Source organism: Neopelma chrysocephalum, unplaced genomic scaffold, assembly GCF_003984885.1.
Source record: "Neopelma chrysocephalum unplaced genomic scaffold, ASM398488v2 Primary Assembly neopelma1_147, whole genome shotgun sequence".
Classification (NCBI taxonomy): domain Eukaryota; kingdom Metazoa; phylum Chordata; class Aves; order Passeriformes; family Pipridae; genus Neopelma; species Neopelma chrysocephalum.
In genome coordinates, this window is record NW_020897809.1 from 13911852 (window position 1) to 13931102 (window position 19251).

Below are 19251 nucleotides of genomic sequence, written 5' to 3' on the forward strand. Positions count from 1 at the left end.
GCACTTGCCAGTCTAACCATTTTAGCACAAAACTTACCAGATGAGGGAGGCTGGACCTCCTCTGATAACAGCTTAGCTTAATAGACCTCACAGCACTTTTTAACAACAGGCAAACATCAGTGCATCCTTTTTGGCTGCTTAATCTGCAGTCACGACCTTTGCACGTTGGACCATTTTCAATATATGCACCCGTGTTTGATCTGTGGGTGTAGATTAGGCTCATCCAGAGGTGCACAAACCTCTCAGCCTCGTGCTGCATGTTCTTCATGGATTCCAAACTGGTGACAGTACTTTGAATGCCAGTTGAGTAATACAAATGAGTCTTGCATTTCACTGAAGATCATATCAAGCATCTACAGAAGGTAATGGGAGAAACGCTGCAGGATTATGCAAAATACTGGCCAAATCTTTCTGCCTTTAGCATTCTTCATGAAGACTAGAAGGATTGGCTCCAAAAGCATTGGATAAGAGGATCAAAACCTGCTACTGACTGTCTTAAAGTGGAGAAACATATTTTTCTAACCAACCCACTTGAAGATGTATAAGATATTAAGGAATATTAAGAAGAAGAAAAAGAAGAACAGCTAAATGGGCCAAAAGCAAACAAAAGAAACATGTTCTCTGAGACTGCTAATGCTGGCAGACAATAGCACAGAAAGAACTCCTCTGACAGATCTTTGAAGTCTTCAATAGAGTAAGCAGTGGGCCATGTTAATGAGATTTGCTCAGATACTTCTTAAACTAATCCAAAACTTCTTAATCTATTTTCTATATCTTCTTGAGCCGATTGTTTAAGAAAAGTCACAGCTTCGCCCATCTCTGGACAAAACTTTTCATTCAAATAGGTAAGGTCTTCAAGCACTTTGTGTTTCCAAAGATCCACACACAACCTTTTTAGGGTTTGAAAAACATGCAGGTAATGTTGTAATTTCTGTTACTAGAGATTACGGAAACACTTTGCACCACACTTTACCTTTCAACCTTACGAAGAATAACTTTGAGTAACTCAAGGTCTTAGCAAGTAGAATAATATTACAACCTCTCCCAACAGTCCAAAAATAAATAAATCCAGTCTTGGATGTGGCCTGATTGCTCCAGCTACAACCACCCCACCAGCACATGAGCAGCAGGCATCAACGGGAAAGGCAAACAGGAGTAAGGATGTCACCAGCACATCTTCTGGAAGTCACCAGAGTTCTGGGGAGAAACTGCACATGCTGCTGAGCCCTTCCTAAACAGAAATGTCTCTGAAACCAAGGCTTAGACTTTTGCCTGCAATGGCCAGCAAAGAGGTGGCACAGCAACATGACAATGTGATTTGAGAACCATTTCTCTCCCTGATGAAACAAAGTTGGGAAAAAGTAATTCTTTTTTGCCCACTTTGTTTTTCACGTAGACCAGCTACACAATCCATTTTTTGTATTGAGCTAAGGAAAAAAAGTCCTTCTGACCTTTCTCCTGGTTTGAAGGGAAGGGAGGAGAAAATAAACCTATATAAGAAAGTTAGAGCTCAAACCCACAGATTTATCTGTTTATCATCTCATTTGACTCTGAGTTACAGCAGGCAGCCTCTGGTTTATTATCAATATTAATCAGCATTTAACTCTGACAAGCATTAAGATTTGAAATTTTAAACTAAGTGAAACTTTGCTAAATCCTTTGTGTTGACTTTTTTGCTGTTAAAGGTTTTCTAAAGGATTCTATCTTTGCTATCTTAGAAGTCTATATGTGCCTTTTGTTATCAATAATGTACAAGTTTAGTAGCATGTTTTGTACTCTTCAGTTTTTCAGCATGCAAGCTATCCCTGATTTACAGTGCTCACTGAACGCTGTTTGATTATTGAAAACACTTTTACATACATTTAAACAAATGACTTCTCCTGGAAAACTAACACTATTGTCCATAATTCTGTAAAAATACATTTCCCCTCCCTTCTCCCCAAATCAAACACTTCAAATTCTTACTTTGAGGAAAAAACTGGCATATAATTAGGCATTATGCCTAACAGTGCTAAATAAAGGAGAATGTAAACATCTTAATTCTGAAGGTTTAACCATCAAAGCCCCTTGCTGGATCTGTTCTGTTACTTGTGCCTCTGCTCAGAGCTCCTCAGAGGAAAAAAAAGAAAGCAAACAAAACATGCAGAATAAAAATCTATTTTACCAGCTCTGTGCTGTATCCCACCCCACATGCCCGAGGCCAGGCTCACACGCAGCGCTGGGACGCCCGGGGCCACACGGCTGCTCCTCAAGGAGTCGAGTCCTGCTCTGAAACTGCACTGAGCGGCTTAACCGCTAACTCAGAAGATGGGATTTCACCTGAAATTAAGCTATCAAGCAATTGAGCTCAAACTCAATCAACCAAACCCTTAACCTTCCCTGTTTCAGTGGCACTGCTCTAATTAGGACTCTATCACTATTTCCATTACTATCTCCTATTCTCATGGTTTATTATCTCGGCAGTTTCAATTCTCACCCAGTTTAAATTTGACATCCAGTTTCTTGGACCACATATCATTCATTATGGTTTTCTTTTATGAAATATGTTGCAAAATTACTGCAGCAAATAGGTTTGCGTGGAAAACTGCACCCCTCACTGCAGCAGAAAAGGGATGGAGCCAAACCTTCTCTGAGGAACAAGTCCTGACATTAAAGGACACGTTGAACAACTTGTTTTCCATCAAGTTTTGGATTTTGTTGTGTAGTTTGAAAACACGTCCTTCCTTTTTTTGAAAACACCCACTTTCATACACCATAACTGACCATGTCTTCCCACTGAGCCTGGATCAGCTTCTGGGAAACAGTTTGACTGAACTCTACTTACCAGCTCTGCTCAGGGGTAGAATCAATAACCTACAATATGCAGGAGGTCAGACTGAAAAATCTAATGGTCTTTTCCAGTGATAAGTTCTGTGAATCACCCAAACTGCTCACTGCTGAAGGATGTGTGACATGAGTGGTGTACTGATGGCAGCAGTACAAAATATATCTGCTTCTAGAGACCTACAAATTTTAGGTGAGTCTAAAGGTAGTGTCCTGCATTCATCACCACCAAAATTCCTAATTTTCCTGGGTCACATAGCATCACGGCCACGTGTGAACTAGGAATAAGAATCCCATTAATTCTGAGCCCCCCAATGCACCTAGCACTTCAGATTTTTCCCTTCTTCACAAAAATTTGAAGGACAAACATCACTGCAGGGCAAGGAAACACTATCTTCTTAAACTGCAAGATCTGCTTCTTCTTCAATAGCTGGAATGCATCTAATACCTCATAGGTTCCACCACAAAAAAACCCCAGTAATATTCAAATCTTGAAGATAGGCTTCTATCATATAGCTGACAAACACCATTGGCATGGCCAAGGATTGCAATATTCCGTTAAACTTCATGAATTTCATCCTAACTAAATAGATATTTTTGGCAACAAAGAACTGAAAAAAACCCCCACATCGTCCTCAGATCTATTTTAATTTAAACCAGAAGAGAACAGGGACATTTTTTCCCCCCTTCAAGTACATTTTAATAAAATTAAAAATAAAAATAGCTCTAATTCGCTCCGATGCATTTAGTCATCTGTAAAATTCTAAGTTTAAAATGAAATCACCATTTTATATTCAAACAAGGTCAAGAGAACAGCACTAACGAGGACTGACATCACAGCGAACAGCAGCCACTGCTCAACGCTTACATCAGTGTTGCTTGTTGCTATGGTGCTTAACCGACTATTAATTTCTGAAAGAAGGTGATTATAAAGCAGCCATATGAACCTCAGTCAGATGACACCCTTCAGTACCAAACACTGATCTGCCTTACTCTTCTCTTCTGCAAGTTAATTTTGTGAATCACCACTTTTGTGATGTTAATATCCCCTTCCAACTTGAAACTTTGGACAAGGAGAGAGGCAAGGAGTTAATTTAGAAGCGAGGGACTTTCACGTTGCTTTAAATAAAAATCATTTTGCGGAGAGTGATATTTCTTTCCTTTTTGCTGTGCTCCGAAAGACTAAAAAGCACGTGTTTTAATTTCTGCAGTGATAATAAGCAATCAAATTAACAGCTAAATTCTGCTCTCCTGCTCTGCTCGATGCGCTGCTGTAAATCCAGGAGTGTCTCAGCCTGGGACAAAGTAGCAGTGAAGCTGATTTGATCATTCCCTAAGGATTTGTAAGGGGACCTTGTGTGGGGCTGTGCTGCTGCAGCTCCCAGCCCAGCACCCATGGATGCTGGGCTATGGATCTGGCCATGTGGCCACCAAGACCAGCCACAGCAGGGTCTTCCCATTTGCACACAGGCCCTGCCCTGCTACCAAACAGCCTTCTCGGAACATGGCTCAAAGCCAAAATGTGCATCTTTGTGGCCTTGCTCCTAAAATATAACTGGACACCTAAACCGCTGGTTTCCCAGGCAAAACACGGGTTTAAGGCACAGCAGGGACTCCCAAAGCTCCAAGTCAAATGCTGCAAACTTTATGTTGCCAGAAGAGCTTCTACTTGTGCAACTAAGGCACAGTCCTGGTGCTTCTAGGATCAGATCCTTCCTTCATACATACTTCAGAAACTGTGTGCAAAACAATATTTGTATTTACCTTCTTCAGTTGCTCCTGTAAAGCAATCTTCAGTTACAGCCACCCAAAAAGGTCACTCTTCTTACCCTGCAGAGAAAGAAGGTAACACACGTGACTCTGGGTCAGTGTCAGCAACAACACCCGAAGCATTTTCATTGGCACCACATTTGCAAGTACAAACATAAATAAAGCAACAAATGAATCTAATCGTGTTTAATGGTGAATGACTTTCAGAGAGAGTTAATAAAAACAATCAAGTCACAGGACTGGTGCTTATCAGTACCAGCTAGTGTGAGGCTCTTGAGCATGAACAACTTGGTCTTTGGGAAGAAACAAAAGCAGGGAAAAAAAAACCATGAAGATGAGACATCTTTGTTCTCTAGCATAAACTTTCTTAATCTTGATGTCTATCAATCTATTTTCAGTTTGAATAACAGATGAGTTCAGTTCTTTGTTTCAGAAATCTGACTACTGTCTGAATGGGTTCTCCTTACTTAAGGCATTTTAAGACCATTTGTAACCGCTGCTATTTTAGCTTCTGGATCCTTTCTTTTTTCTCATCCTTTTCCATAGAGACACAGTCCTAGATGAGATTTTAAAACTAGCTGCATCTTCCTAATTCAAAAAGTTGTTTACTGTCTTGGGATATCTTCTCATTAAGCATTATCAAGAGCACACCAAGCATGCCAAGGTGGCAAGAGCAGTGGGTATTAAAAAGCGAAATAATTAAAAGTGTATCTTTATAAAAAGTAGGAGGGAGAAAACAGCACGTGTAGGTTTTTTTTACCCTGTATATTACTGCATCTTGTGTACTCTCTCTTATGCAAAAGAGTATGTAATCTTTTAAGAAACATGACAATCTGCCACTTTCTGTTCATGTAATTGGGATCAACATATGGTACAAGAGAAAAGAAAAACATTTGTTTATTAATTTAGATCAAGTTACTAACTCAAACCACTAACAGCATTCAGAATTAATTCCACCTCAATTGACCAAATACTTTAACAGAGTAAAATTATAACATAATTTCACTGAAATGCTGATCTGCTGCTGCAGGGGTGCAGAGTAATATGTAATACAGACAGAAAGAAATATGTGATAATTTGGTGACACAGATGACATCATACGAAACGGAAAGTCGGTGACATGTGGATGTGTAAGACAGAGCTACGTGAAACTCCATTTCACAAAATTCACACAGTGATGTGGAGTTTTGGGGGTGTTTGTGAAACTCACCAAATGGTAAGTTGCACTATTTGCATCACTAGGTTAAGCTTTTTACTGAAGCAGTAAAATACCAACCTCTGGGAAAAATCAGAATCTTCACTAAGTTGTTTCAAGAGAATATGAACTCATTTGCCATTTATTTTGGAAGGAAAAATGTTTTCACAATGAGAATGAGGCATTATTTCTTTACCATTGAAACCTGATTATTTTTAGCCAGAAAAAAAAAAGGTTACCCTGAGATGAAATGAATATTGGTTTTATCTGTTGCTCACTGGCACTTTATTTTTATTTTTTATGCTTTGATTGAAAAGCTTTTCACAGTTCTTGTAATGCAGCACCAAAACATCAGGGGCCAAAATTTGTACGCGTTTGCTGTATCTGAAGCCCTACACGCTTTGCTGAGGTAGACATATAAGACATTCCTTATTCTGCACTGTAAAGGACATAACACTACTCCATCATAATAGGTCAGGGCTCACCTTCCTGAGAGTATGTAAAACAATACATCTTTTATGTAAAATACGTGACCTTTGACATGTGATGTGCTCTTAGATTAGCAACAATAAAGGCTTTTATCCTGCTTTGCTGCAGGGGTTATCGTGGGTTTGACACTTTAAACCTCTTTTCATATTTATCTGTTTTATAAATTTTCTGGGTATTTGGCAGTCGGATCCTTATTTTGGCAGTATTTTGGCAAGCAGACTTCATTTCTACCCTGAGTCTTCATGATAGCAAATGAACCATCTTAAAACGTACTTTTTAAGGAAACTGCTGAAAATCACACGTTTGCATAAAATGTGCATTCTGTATCTCTTTGGGCAGCGCTGAAAAAGGCAGGTAAACATTTTCTAAACACATTTGTGACACATGAACCAAACGTGCTCCAAGGAAACCTGGTAACACCAGCCCAACCATCAGCTGGTGGGAGACCAACAGAGTCTACTCAGGGCAACACACACAGAGCACCGAGGAGGACTCAGCTCTCCTCACAAATTACTGCCTGATTAAAATCCAGACTGCTTTTGTTTCTGGTTATCTAACGCTGGCTATGTGCTACCTGGCTTTCAAAAATTTGGATAATGTACCATTGAAGTTAAAATGAGCAGCAGAGACAGCTGTTCCCACCTGTGAAAATTTCTCATTAATAGTCTAAAAGTTGAGTATCTCAAAATGTAGAAACACAAATACAGACTTTCCTCCTGAAAATGTTTATACGGGTGAGCGAATTGATGTAGGCAACACACATTCCTTCCATCATGCTGTCTTTAAGATAAACACAAAGTACCATCAACACTGTAAGTGTGTGTGTGGAGCAAACAAAGAAAAAATCCCATCCTACCAAAGCTAGACACTTCGCTACACTCATATTTTCCCCCCAAGGAGATGATTAAAATAGAAAACCAAACCACAAACAAAAATCCACTTTGCAAGCGAGTAGCAGTGGTCCTGCTGTCTCACGAGCAGAGGGAAGGAAGGTTTCTAAGCCCTCAAAGCCATCCCCAAGGCTCAAGTGATATCCCACACAGGGAACAGTCCACGCAAATCTACGTGCCCTGCACAGATTTTACCAGATATTCCTGAAAACATGAAATGTGTTCACCACGTTCCTCAGTTTACCCAGTTTACTGAGTTGGGTAAATACTTTGGTAACGTATTTTGAAATCCTTGGATATGAAGATACTTTCTAAAGTAGTGTTTTCGGCAGGATTTTGGAAAGACAACAATAATCTTAAAAAGATCACCACCTGAGCCAGTGCCATAAACGCTTCAACAGAAAGCCCCATTATTGCTCTGGATCAGGTCCTACCTCTTTACCCAGTACCAAGGGACCAGAAAAAGATCAGAGGCTTTGCCATTATACCTGCTGTCAGCTTGGACCTTGTAACTCTTTTGATCCCAGAACACTTATTCCATTTAGTGATCTCCTTCAGGGCAGGGAGGTCATTTCAGGGAGGCTGCAGGATGGAGCCCTAACTCGAAGTGATCACTGCAAATCCAAATTTAACTAATAATACAGAGAATACACAGAAATAGAGAGCACTGCAGAACGAAAGTCTACTTAAAACAGTAACATTTTTACTAATATCTAAATGAGAAGAGCCTTGGGTATAGCCAAAAATAGATTGACAAGGACCTTGATCCCACACAAACTAGCTCTGAGTAATTTTACACAGGAAAGTAGAACACTAGTTGAGCTGCTCCCCTGGTCAAAATTACGCATGTACATTTTTTTTGCCAGTGTCCCAGCCCTGAGAAGCCTGCAATTCATTATAGGAAACCTAAAGCAGCAAAGGAATCTCACCTTCCCTACCTAGAAAGAACTCTTTTGTTTTTTAAAAAATCAAATATCTATCTATCTATATAGATATAAAAACTATACACACCTGACAGCACAAGAAAAAAATGTTTTTGAAATGAGATTTTTATTCATTTTTCTTATAGATGACCAGCTGAAATATATTGAATGTATCTGATTCAAATATTTACTAAAAAGCTTCCTGGAAGCTTTAAAATACCAAAACCTGATCCTCAAAATAAGCACTTCTGTGCAGTAATTGCTTCTAAATAAAGTGAACCGTAACCACCTAATACAGCTGTTTCTTCCTTTCAAAACTCCCTGAGTCACATTCAACTGCACACAGGCTGAAATATGAAATATGTCCTACTATTCTCGTAATCATTACTTTTTTTTGTCCAGTGAGAGAAAAGACACAGTCTGCGATTCTGTCAACTGGATGTTTGTACAAGAAAAAATAAATGTTTTTCATTTGGTATTTTGCTCATTCTGAAAATACAGGATGTACACTGATCATGAAGAACAACATCTGGTACAAGGCAGGCTCGTGGCCCAATTCTGCACACAGGTTACTTTTCTCACACAGTGCACTTGGTGGGGCTACTTGCACTAATACACACAAATCATGTGTAGAATTGCTTTGAGGGTGGTCAGCAGTTGTTTTGTTTTGTTGTACCTATTTTAAAGAGCTCTCCAGCAACCTAAAAAAAAATATATTAAATTAAATATTTTAAATAATTTGAGGGAGAAATATTTTTTCTGACCACTGTCAAGGTGGCCACTTTTTATTGTGCAGCATGTATTAAATCTCAGGAGGCATGGCACAGGAGATTTTCTACACCAGGAGTCATTATCACCTCCTCAGAAAGTAAAATGCAGGTGGAACAGTAAAACTGTGAGAGACTGAGTGCAGTTCTTTCACCTCGCTTTGAAGAGGGGGAAATGGATTTGGTACAGGCCAAAACACAGGGATATCAATGCTTGCTACCTTGCTGCTTCTCGGTGGAAGGAGGGAGCAAATCATACTGTATTTTTCATTTTCAGTCATTAGCAGGCTGTTCAGAATCTCTGGCTGGTGCTTGTTATTTATTCTAAACAGAAGTAAAATAAAATAAAAATAAATAACAGCACGAGGACAAAGCTATGCACAGCACATTTGCTCTTTCAAAATAATATTACCTTTCAAGTCCACCGTAACCTTGGAAAAGAATAACTCGGTGTAAGCCAATGCTACGAAACTAATCACGATCCTTTTCCTCCCCCGCTTTTTAAACAGCTCTTACAGGGAATACGGGTGCAGTTCGCAGACAAGTTACGAACAGCTCGCTTCCAACACGGAATCTGAACTGCGATCGCTAAGTCTTGCATCTTTTAATGATGGATTGGTCGCTTGCCTCGCGTGAATCACCCCCTGTAACAGAGCTGGCCCTCACTGAATCCATCCCAGGTGAAGGTGAGGAGGCACCCAGGCTGTCTGTCAGGTGAGGAGAGGCCATCCCTGAGCCAGATCCCAGTTCCCTGAGCCAGGGGCCATCATCTCCCTATCCAGATCCCATCTCCCCGAGCCAGGGGCTATCATGTCCCTCTGCCAGATCCCATCTCCCCGAGCCAGGGGCCACCATCTCGCTCAGCCAGAGCCAGCCATCAAACGCAGCCGCCTGGCTCGTATCGCCAGATCTTCCCCGCTTCTTAAAATAACTCCCCGTGCCTCGGTGCCAGCCTTAACCATTTTATGCCTGCGTTACAACTCTCCTCCTGAAACTTGACCTCTCCTTGATGGAAGTAACGGGAGGAATTTCCCATTCCCGAGCGCAGCGGCGAGCGGGGCTCCCGGGCTGGCCGCGGGCACCGCTGCCACCCACCAGCACCGGCCCCGCCGCTGCCCGGCTGGGACCCACGGCCGGGTCCTCGGGGAAGGCTGGAGCTTCTCCACAACCCTCCAACGCCACTTTCCACACACACAGACACTCAGACACACAACATCTTCCTCCTCTGCCGTGACCCCGGCGCTGCTCGGGGGCTCTTTCCCCCAACACAGCCCCCCCTCCGCCCCCGGGCCCGTCCCTTACCTGGCAGGCGAGTGACACTCCTGGTCGTGGTCATGTGAAAATATTTTCGAGGTATCCTTTAACAGCCTTTAAATATTGAAGCCTAAAAACAATATTTGCTGTTTTACCTTTTGAAGCTTTAACAAAAGCTTTGTTTTAGCATTTACCTCGATGTGCAATAAGAGTTAATAATCAAATCCGTCCCAACCCCCACAAATGTTAAACAAAAAGATAAAAGAAATGCAAATAGCTATTGTCATGGAAAGTTAAAGTACCTGTCTGTATTTTTAAGTGAAAACTATTATCTCTATCAATCAAAATTTAAGAATACAATAGCACTAATCACACGAGGTGCTTTGACTGAGGTACTTTTCCTCATAAAAAGTTTTTTTTTTTAACTGGTGCATAAAAGTAATACACTTACAATTAGACACGGTATTTGTAATTTTGTTATTAAAAAACCTCAGCAGTCTTATTGTTAATAAATGCCTCTGAGTCTGTAGGCTGATTCGTACCCAAGAAGACCAAAGTCCCTACATATTTTAATAAGGTTGATGAAATTTTATTCAGATTCTCACACTTTCCAACATGTGGTGGAACAGCACACTCTTCTGTTTGAGAGGAGTTACTCAAACGAAGGAAATAGTTAATTGGGAACCAAAACTACTACTTCTGGCCTCACCGCACATTTTTCCACATTTCTCCAAGCGCTGTCTGTGCTACAACCCTCAGCCTCCAAGACGTGCCCTTTGTCGTCTTTTCTTTAATTTTTGATGCCAATTCCCTCTCGTCAGACCCTGACGCTCTCCCAACCCGGCACACATTACGTATACACTATATACATTGTGCAGGCACACCGCACGGATTCTCTCCAAAGTCATTTTTAAAACTAATTTGTCCAGACGGAATCAGTAACCGAGCTGCGCAGTTAATAAGTGCAGGAGCGAGCGACAGTAATTACGCCTGTACTAAAAGAAAAAGCCCGAGATTAAAATACCTATAAGTAAATAGTTGAGGCAGGATGCCATTATGCAAACTCCGCTCTCGGGGAGGGATGTCTCCCACATTGAGGAGCAAGAGGACTGTCATTTTTTCCCCCTGCAATATCAGGTTTCCTACTCCACAGCTCTGGTACTCTGCATCATGGCTAACATCTCTAGTGTGCTATTAATATCAATGAAGAGACGATTCAATTTCCACATAAGAAAAACCTCCCTATTACAGCGCAGACATTCGAGTGAGGACCCTTGCGAAGGAAACAATAAAGACCAGAGGGTTGCCTTTTTCCCCCCACCTCCTTCTGCCTTTTTTTTTTCCCCTGCTGCTTTTGCAGTTGCTCACTGTTTGAAAGCTTTTAGCTAACAATGGAAGCATTATCTTCAGGACAGTTACAAAACAGGATTTGTTAGTACAAAGAATAATAACACCGAACTCATTCCCCCCCACTTCCCCGCCCCGTAAATACCTGCCTATTGCAATATGGCATTTAGCACTTGATTCAAAAGTATATTCCAGAAACACCTGTGTTCTTGATCTAATTTCCTGCAACAAACTCCCTCAGCGGACCACGTTTGCTGAAGAAGGTTTGGACAGTTACAAACAAACAAACATTTTGTGCATTTATAAAATGGAACAGAAACAAAAGTATCTTATTTTACCGAGTGCAAACTTACCCATGAATGAGGAAGAAAAAGGCTTAGAGCTGTACAGTAATTCCCAACCAACTGCAGAAAGTTGAGAGTTTGAAAACACTAAAGCACTTTTGACTATCCAGCCTTTCTGTGCTTCAACACTGGCTGCAGTGTAAGGAAGGACTGAAGGTATGTGGTCTAAACACAACAAAAGCCACTGCCTTACTCTAGATTAAATATGCAGGAAGAGGCCCCTTTGCATAAACACAAACACTCAGCAAATGAGTAACTGGCTCAAATCAGACGCCTGCTGTGCATTCTACCTGTCCTGATCTCTGACAAGCTACACGGCTTGTTTAAGGGGATAGGAGCTGCAAAATCAGATCAAATCACAGCACTAAATGCTTTGCTCCTCTAATAGTAAATAACAACAGCACCAACAACTCCACGCCAAACGTTCATTTCTAATCTAAGCACTGCTCTGGCACAGAGCTGAATCGTGTGCTGTGCCCGCTTTGGCTCAGTCACCCATCTCGCCAAAGCAGAAGAAACACAACCAAACACCACCTGTAAAATTAATTTTCATTAACTGTACTGAAATCCAATACATTCCTGACCAGGTCTTTTCTTAACAAGGATTTAAAATTAATACAGAGACTTCTGGTTGACAGATTAAATCTGCATTTGCTTGTGCTGTCCCTGTTTTGTTTACTATATAAAAAGACATTCCACACACAGAGCTATTTTAGCTGTTATGAATCACTGCATAATGCACACCTATTTACTAGTTTATTTGGGGAAAAGGAAGAAATTTCTGAAATGTTCCTTAAAAACATTATTTTCAAAATATTACTCTCATAAAATGACCTCTCCAAACTATATTTACTTCAAAAACAACTAAATTAGAGACTGTGATAACCACCAAGCACATCTATGCATTTATTATTATAATCAAATATACATAATTATATACTGTGATTTACTCTTGCTTCTAGAGAAATAAATTATTTTTTCAGTCTCATTTATCCTTCCAGTCCAGAAATAGAATGAAGCAGCACGATTGTAAAGCAATTGGAATTCACCAGTGTCCCTTCCTAACTTAAGGAGTCAAATCACATTGACCTTTTATTGTAAGTCCCAGCTACATGTTGGTTTTGGTAATTTAATTATTTTTTAATAACTTGCAGTATTAAATGATTGCCATTGAAACACAAATAAGATTATAGTCCTCTGCCTTACTCTCTCGAGCTCCAGACTACAGCGTAACATGGCTGCGTCCGGCCCCAAAATTTCATTCTGAAAGAGCACTTACACGCAGACAGACACAGGAAGATTCAGGCTTTAAAAGATGCAACACACATTTACTGGATTCTCAAGCATGTGTCACAGATTATTTCAAAGGATACTGGATATAACTCACAGTTTTAATGGGGATCTAAGGCGTGTTCAGTTCCACTGAGCACTCATACAGTATGGAGGGAGTTTTTACTTTTTCCTTGGATAAACTCACCAGGTTAAGGCACAAAAACATTGATAATGTGAGCTAGTCCAGCCTAACAGGGTAAAAATCCTTCATGAAAGAATCCGGCAGGAAATTTTAGAGCTCCTGTATCAGTCACCATTTTTGCATTGAAATGACCTTCCAAATAAGGTGTCAGATAATACGGTTCACATAGATGATAGTGATCTAACCTTGATGCAAATAAACCATAGAACAAAATTTAATCAGTATATCACTGTGTAAAAGCCTTTGTCCATCCCAATGGAGCTTCTAATGACTGTTTTGGCAGTTCTGGCTGGTAGTTATGCCTCCCTGCTCATATATATCTCATACTGGTTGAGCAAGCTAATGGAACTGCTGTTAGTGGAATCCAATATTAATACTCTGCATCGTGCAAAACTGGATGCAACAGAATATATTACACAATTACAGGTAGTATCTAATTCCACAGGTAAAAGATACTGGTCTCTAAATTAATATTTTAATAGAGAAAGTGTTATAAATACTACATTTCAGGTAAGATATCTATGAACTCTGGATCTGCCAGTCTTCCTGCTGCAAGCCTACTCTACACTCACACAGCACAGACACAGGACCCTGACAAAAATTGGCAGGCAAGCCTTAGATGCTGAGTGACACATACTGATGCACAGAGTCAAAGATGTCATCTTCATGCAAGCTCCACTAGAGCCTGAGAGAAAAATGAAACAAAAAAAACCCCAACCAAAATAAAACAAAAAAAAAGCAGGGGGAGAGAGGAGCAAGACCTCCACAAAATAAACAGGGTGTACAGTTTCAAAGGCTACAGACACAGACATTTCATTGTTCAAGCCAATTATCAGTGGAAAATAATAACAACAGATGGATTCAGAGTCACTGACTTTTCATATGCACTTCATCTCTGCACAACAGATGATGAAATGCGAGAGCTATCTCGGAAAGGCAAAACATCTTTCAGTAAAAGAACTCTATACTCCAGATGGGGACCTTCTAAGGCAGCTGATTATCTTCTTATAATGTTGTAAGATAGACTTACTAAAACATTTCCAGAACTGATCAGATCAGATGAGCACAATGGCATCATTATGAGGAGTAAGTTGCTCCAGTCTCAGACTTGCAACTAAACTACTCAGAGATTTCAGTGGGGTCAGAGCTGCCCATCCCCACCTTTACATCAAGTAGTGATTCTAAAAAATGGGTCCAAAGCTGCTGTTCACAGTCTGAGCAAAACATGGGGATCAGCTTTGCCTGGAGAGGGGATGCAGATGTGGGGCCATTGAGTCAGTCCCAGCATGAACTGGTCCCCAATAAAAGTTCCACCACCGTGAGCAAGGTGAGCCCCCTCACATTCTGCAAGCACACATTTCACATAGGGACACAGGCAGAGACAAAAAACGTTTGCAAGCATGACTGTTTCCACTATAATTGCCAGATGTAGAGGGAACTCATCTTCCAGGAGGAATGCAAGCTGGGAGTAACCGAGTCAATGGAGTTACACCCACAAAAACTGGTGTGAGGCACAAATAAAGCAAATTCTTTCTCACAAAGCCTTTACAAAAACCTGTCTTTTTATGGGAAATAAAAAATTGCTTTCAAAGGGAAATAACAAACACATGTAAATTTTGGTGGTTCCGGTGATAAGCAGTTCCAACAAATGTCACAAACACCTACCTAGCACAACCTTCTCCCACTCAACCTGAATACCACAAAGTATGTGTTTTTGATCACATGAATCAGGTATACCACAATCTCAAAACTTTAAAATAAGAGTAGTGGAAAAACTAGCTCATTAATCTTTAAGACAACATTTCTTTAATGGAAGAATACTACATCAGTAGAGCATTAAACCAAACTGGTTGCCATTTCCACAGTTTCTTCTGCAAAACACCGCAAGGAAAATCTAAAAAATGGCACACTCTGTAAATCAGTACTGCACACCGAGGGGTAGCGAAACACAACACACACAAACTGAACTTGCACCTACTGCTAATTTATTTCACAAGTTACAAAATGTTTCTTAAGTAGGGGGCTGTTGGCTTCACAAACGTGAAGGGAAGAGATGAGTTTGTGGGCACAGCATTTCTCCTCTTTGTGAACTACTTTGTCAAAAGTAAATTCACAGGGGAACATACGAGCAAAGAGTAAATTTTGCCCAGGGCAAAATTCTGCAACTGCTTTAAGAAGCAAACAAGAACACAAAAGATGTGTAATACAACCATCTGGCTCTACTCATGCTATATCAATAATCCCCAAAATTTATCCCCACCCCCTTAATCAACCCACACTGATGCCACAAAACCAAATGGCATCACTTATGCTTCCTGCCCATCACATTTTGAAATGATATTTAATATGCATACAGTACATATTTGCATGTTAATCAATTACTTTAAGAAAAAATATTTTTGCTTCTCTTGAGCTATTAGTTCTGCTTTTTTCTACTTATTCACACTGGGATCTCTAAAACCACCAAGAAAGTCCTTGTGGTAAAGATACTCTCATATCAACACAGCATCTCAGGTATCAGGATAACGTACCGGTCAAAATTTCAATCTCTTCTTCTCTCTAGTTTTGTGTCACAGTGTGAAAATAGCAGAGGGTGAATAATAACGTGCCAGCAAAATTAGCTGTTCAAGAAACACGGGTAAGCGATCCATTTTGAACTCGAGGTTGGATGCATTTCTAAGCAACTCCCTATTTGGGAAGCAGGGAAGGAATGCCAGAGGGAAAGCAGGGTATCCCATGTGTCTTTTATGTTGAAGATTTGCACCGATTTTTCAGGCCTCCCCCATCCAGGAGCCAGCCTCCTATGTAAAGGAGGAATACGGGGAACTCCTGGCCACAGATGGAGGACAAGGCTCCGATGTGCATTGGCTGAGTGCTGCCCTCCCTTCCCACCCCAAGCCCATGGTGGAAGACCACCTTAGGATGGACAGACAGAAAGACAGCTATGCAAAGTGACCAAAAGGGTGGCTCCACAATTGTTTGGGGGAGGTATTGTGTTCTTGAGGGGAAAATCACCCTCGTAACCATCATGATTCATACCACGAGCGTGCAACGTGAAACCAGTACCAAAACCAACACTACAAAGACGGTCTGTCTCTGGCTCTTCGTCGACTGACGGCCACGGCCCCGGGGGTTGACTCAGAGCTCTTCTTCTTAATCGACTTTTCTGCAACAACTCACCCAGCCCAAACCCTGCCTATCCCCACGTCTGGCTGGCTGGCACCCTCCCTGTACCTGGGCGCTCCACGCCACGGAGGGAACAGTGCCCACGGCCCTGCTGTAACACAAACAGATGGCTGTTACAGAGAAATACAAGCCCTGAGCACTCATGGCATAGGTGGAAATGTTTTGCAGTTATTTTCTTTGGAAATAAGCATATGTATAGCGGTTATGTCTGCTCCCACATCCAGACTACCAACCTGAGATCACAAACACTTTGTTAATTTTTTTTTTTATTTTTTTATTTAAATCCACTTTTGGATTGCTTCTGCTGTTTCTATGGCTTGACTTGTACGGCCTCTTTGTAAGAATTGAAAACAGTCTCCCACAAACACAGGAATGGGCAAATGGTTTAGAGAGCTAATCCACACCTGGGCTACGTAAAAGGGGCTCATATTTTCCAAACAGAAACACAACCCCTTTTATATATGAACCAGATCTGGATCCAAATGCTAAACCCTTCACCACATCCTACATGGGACTCTGCAGTGGTCGGGGGAGCGGTGGTGGGTCGTAGCTGTGCCCACGTTTCTGCAGGAGCACCGGCTCCAACCCGGTGGCAGCCACGGACAAGGAGTCATCTTGACCATGGGCTTGGATGCGAATGGCAGACCCGTCCTCAGTTACACCACAGTGAACACAGGGTAATCCCCATCCCGCACACGCCTCTTGCAGAAGAATCTGGCCCTGTCTCGTTACTCTTGTTAGAAAAATGAAGGCTGTGACAGAAAATAGCTGAGAACTACATCTTGCCGATGCCAAAATACAATAATAACATGTTCAAAGATTTAATTTAGAAGACTACAAAGTCTAGCTCATACATCATAACACCTTGAAATAACACTTTAAGGTCAAATCCTGTGCATTTTTGGAAACCACCAAAACATAATGAAGTTTTACTTAAACACAGCATTTACATTTATAACGCATTTCAGATTCTCCAAGTAAGCTAGACCACATGCTAGGAAAATGTACTTCCCACAACATACAAATTAAGTCATGTACAGCCTTCCCTCCGCAGGCTGAACAGCCACCGGCACAAATGGAAGTCCTGTGTATGGATCAAAGGCAGCATGTGGACCTCAGAACATGATTTTTTATATTTTGTTTTTAATTGGCAAAACATCAAATCCCACTAGTAGTTTATTTTTGTTGCCTTCCTTGCCCCTTTTCTACCTCTCCCACTTATTTCACAACGGAACATTTTTAAACCACCAGAAATCTTTGTGGCAAAGATGATGTCATACTGACACAAGATCAGGTGTGAGGTATGGTATGAATAAATACTTATCCGCAACCACATTTAATTTTCAATGGTTGGGCATCAAGAGACAAAGAAGTTCTTATGCAGACATATTAACTGAGGATTTAATTTCCAACGGTCTGCGTTTAAAAGAGCAGAACAACACACAGTGCGAGCCTAGAAGAAAAAAATAAAATAAATAAAAAAAACCAACAACAACCAAAAAAAAACACAAAAAGCCAAACCTCCTTGTACCTCTTTTCTTGTTTTTGGGAACGCAATGCACAGCCCTGCTCTTCACAGTAATAAATATGCGATGCTTGATTACTTCGTCTTCTAAGTCACCGATACCGTGCAGGATAATTGTCCTTTATGCACTGGCAATAAAAACTCTCCCTACGAAAATAAATATCTATTTTACAGTAATCAAGCAGGAACTAATTTTGTACTTTTTCACAAGTAGCCATTTACTTTGGCACTGAATGGTAATGTGTAGTAGAGAAGGCAGTATATGCTTTAACCCAAGAAAAATTAGACTTGAAAATTAATACACAGTGAAAGACAAATTTAAAGCAGCTTTCTTGTGTTCTGACATAAGAATATAAAAATGACACGAGCAACTAAAGATTAGTTTACATACTTTTCAATCACAGCTGCTGCTCAGTAACCACAATACCTTTAAAATGACATTCCACCGAAACAGATACAGTTTGGCTGCAACAGCGGCAAGACACAGTTAACATGAAATTAAAAGGGCATTTTTTATTTACACACATCATACAGCGCTGAGCCCCAGCACAATTACAATGGAAAGATTTTTAGCGTGATTAATTTGGAAATAATCTAGTGATAAATAGAGTGCATTGCAAGTGATTCTGCTGAGCAAATTTTTATCACCAGCCTTAGATGTCAAAACACAGTTTCAGGGACAGAGAAAGACCGAGTCACATCTTCTTGGTTAATATTTAATTGGGTGCTAAAGATTCCTCCTAAGGACCTCTGAACCATCACTGACAGCCCCACAAGATGTCCCTATCTGTGAAACAGATACCAACCCTTTCTGTATAAACTAAAATAACATTAAATTTAATCAAACCATTCAATTAATAAATCACTTCAGTGGACATTGCAGCCCAAGCCCTGTTTAATTACATAATTTTAAAAATATTTGCACACTGCAACCACTAAGATTGGCTCTGAGGTTTCATAATACACACTTAACACTTGAGTTGGAGAACAAATTTATTTAATAAATGCAGAGCTAAGTGCAATAATGCCACTCCACTCAAACTGCAAAATCACTTAGCATCTCCTGCAAGAAAAAGCAAATAAACTTTTTCCCCATTTAAATTCATGTCCCTGTTACCACCAGCTCTGGCAGAAGCCACCTTCCTTTCTGCCCGTGTCCCTGCTGTCAGTGGGTTGCCTGAGCCCAGGAAGGGGGTGGCAGACCTGGTGTTTCCCCCATGGCACAGAGCATCCCTCTACTCCTCCTGCACATGGAATCCTTGGC

At 40.8% G+C, this 19251-nt stretch overlaps 1 protein-coding gene across 10 annotated transcripts in view; it reads right to left on the minus strand.

The window, feature by feature from the left end:
• FOXP1 (forkhead box P1) overlaps positions 1 to 19251 on the minus strand; it is a 345834-nt gene that overhangs the window by 216265 nt on the left and 110318 nt on the right. For 3 of the 10 annotated variants that reach the window (XM_027700822.1, XM_027700816.1, XM_027700819.1), the window contains one exon: positions 4588 to 4653. The gene's annotated coding sequence lies outside the window, so the exon portion shown is untranslated. Of the gene's footprint in view, positions 1 to 4587; positions 4654 to 9078; positions 9155 to 10159; positions 10204 to 10980; positions 10995 to 11135; positions 11155 to 11811; positions 11963 to 19251 lie in introns of those variants that run through there. The other 7 variants (XM_027700825.1, XM_027700827.1, XM_027700826.1 and 4 more) reach the window with 7 other exon arrangements.